This window comes from Palaemon carinicauda, chromosome 13 (genome assembly GCF_036898095.1).
Source record: "Palaemon carinicauda isolate YSFRI2023 chromosome 13, ASM3689809v2, whole genome shotgun sequence".
Taxonomy (NCBI): domain Eukaryota; kingdom Metazoa; phylum Arthropoda; class Malacostraca; order Decapoda; family Palaemonidae; genus Palaemon; species Palaemon carinicauda.
In genome coordinates this window covers 20,536,639-20,539,891 of record NC_090737.1, presented here as the reverse complement: position 1 = coordinate 20,539,891, position 3,253 = coordinate 20,536,639, and positions in this window count along the sequence as shown.

Below are 3,253 nucleotides of genomic sequence, written 5' to 3'. Positions count from 1 at the left end.
TCTCTCTCTCTCTCTCTCTCTCTTTACAACTGAGCGGTCTTAATAATCGGTTGTTTATCCTTATTGTTATCAGTCAAAGGTTCGAGTCCTTGGTTGGGTAGAAATATTCATCATTAAAGGAATTTTTGTATAGGACTCATAACCCAGGACAGCAATTTCGATATTAAACGTAAATCACGATTGTTAGTGATAAAAATATATATATATATATATATATATATATATATATATATATATATATATATATATATATATATATATATATATATATATATATATATACATGTATATATATATACAGGTGTGTGTGTATATATATATATATATATATATATATATATATATATATATATATATATATATATATATTTAAGAGAGTAAGAAAAAGTAAAATAGGTAAACATGGGAAGAGGGTAATAAGTATCTCCAGTGTTTGATATATATATATATATATATATATATATATATATATATATATATATATATATATATATGAAATTATCTAAATAATCTAGAAATACAGCTTAGACCATTCAGTACATTTAATCTGTTTAACTTCTTTTTATGCATCATTTTCCCTTCGTCGAGAATTTCCGATTGGTTAATGACCATTTGTGATTGCTTTTTGTTTAATTTAGTTTATTAGAATGGTAAATAACGATGATCAATTGATTCGGGTACAGAAATACATGTCATGTATTTTGTTAACCAGTAATTTTTTTTTTTAAATTTATGGCTGTGATTTGAGACAGATATGATATTATCTTCAATCAAGTTTCTTCCTGTTCTCTGTATGGAAGAAATGTCTAATAGATAAAAGATATGTTTGTACATTTATATATATATATATATATATATATATATATATATATATATATATATATATGTATGTATATATATATTTATATATATATATTTATATATATATATTTATATATATATGTGTGTATATATATATATATATATATATATATATATATATATATATATATATATATATATATATATATATATATGTGTGTGTGTGTGTGTGTATATATATATATGTGTATATATATATGTGTATATATATATATATATATATATATATATATATATATATATATATGTGTGTGTGTGTGTGTGTATATATATGTGTATATATATATATAATGTATGTATATATAATGTACATATAGATCTTCAATGTATATATAATTTTATATATATATATATATATATATATATATATATATATATATACATATATATATATATATATATATATATATATATATATATATATATATATATATATATATATATATATATATATATATATATATATATATATATATATAAACTATAAAATAGCAGATTAAAAGACCTAATGTAATTGGAAAGGACCACAGGTTTTTGTATACATTTAAATGGGGATCAGCAGTTTAAAAAACAGGATATATATCGAAGTGAGCACATTTTTTTTATATATTTATATGTTGATTAGTAGGTTAAAAACCGTAATGTATACCGAAAAATTTTTGTTTTAAAGAACGCTGCTTAAAGTAGATAATCTGACTAAGAAATCCACATTTGTATAAGATTTAAAAAAATACCGTTTTATACGGATATTCCTCCGATGATATTCTTTCAATAAAAGCTTATGCGTACAGAAATGATTCATAAGGATCGGTATTCAATCCATTACCCCCAAATACTCAGTACAGTACCAGACTAAGCTAGAGATTTAGCATATATCACGTAGGCCTACATACATCACATATGGGAGATTATAAGGACTAAGATATTTTATATCACAGGATTACTGACAAAAGAACGGTTTTTAGGCCTAATGAATTCCATAATTAAACGCAGCAATAACAAATGCAGCCGCTTCTAGTCCATTGTAGGACAAAGGCCCCAGACATGTCACCAATCTTCAGTTGGCCAGCGTGGGGATGAAAACTGGTCAAACCTCAGACACGAATTCAAGTGAGATGTAGATATGGTAACCTCACGTTTTCTATATTACCCGTAATATGAAGCCCTATCTTGTTTCGTAAGAAATGTATGGAACTATGGTCTTTTATTTTATGTTTTTATAGATTATTTTGTATTGATTTCCTGAAATACTTCTAGCTAAGAAATATTCTTCCGACCATCGAGTAACATTGAAAGTTGTTACTCTACTTTAAAAATGGAATAAAAACAAAGTTGAGTGATCCAATTTCGTGGATTGAACCTGTGTTTGTACATATAAAGGTGAATATGTATTTAAAAAGACGCGGTAATTTGGTTACGTGAACGTAATGTATATAAATAGCCCTTATTTATAACCTCCCCTCCTTGTGGTGTTTTGTACCGCCAGTACACCTCCAGCAGTGAATTGTATGCATTACATTCAGATCTGAAACTCTTTTTTAAGGCTTCGGGTTATACATCCATTCATGGTTCCGTTCTTCCTTTTTGCTGTCCAACCGTATATTATATTTCCTTCTTAGTGCACCTCTCTGATTTCTCACTTTCTTCACTTGGTCGCTGAATGACCTAAACCCCCCCCCCCCCCTCCTCCCCACGCCGGTTATATGGCCAGAATTTATCAGATCAAATAGATAAAATCTCTATAGACATTTCTGTGTTCTTTTTTTTATATATATATGTCCCCCCCCCCCCCAGCGTCGGCTATATGATCAGAATTTATCAGGTCTAAATAATAAAATATCCATAGACATTTAAGTTTTATTTTTTATATATGAATATGTAATTATTTCTTAAAATTAATAACTTGCAAACAATTTTTTTTCTTCGGATTGTTGCAAAACTGTCTTAGGTGTCGTTTTTATTTACAAACAAATGGGATGATCTTCCTAATCGGGTAGTTGAATCAGTGGAACTTCAAAAGTTCAAATTTGCAGCTAATATTTTTATGTCTTTTTATCTATTTTAATGTTATTGTACTTGAAGGTTTTTTCATTTTAATCGTTCATTACTTCTCTTGTAGTTTATTTTCTTATTTCCTTTCCTCAATTCGTTATTTTCGAGCCTTTGGGCTTATAGCATCCTGTTTTTCCAACAAGGGTTGTAGCTTGGCTAGTAATGATAATAATTGGAAAATAGTTTATACAATTAGATTATCTTTTCATCTTGGATCGGTTAAGGTATATTATTGAAAATTTTTCTTGTCTCATATTAAAACTCATTTTGAAATCATGTTTTTTTTTTTTTTTATGTAATTTTTAGGATAAAGTTTTAGCTCTAGTATATTATACAATTA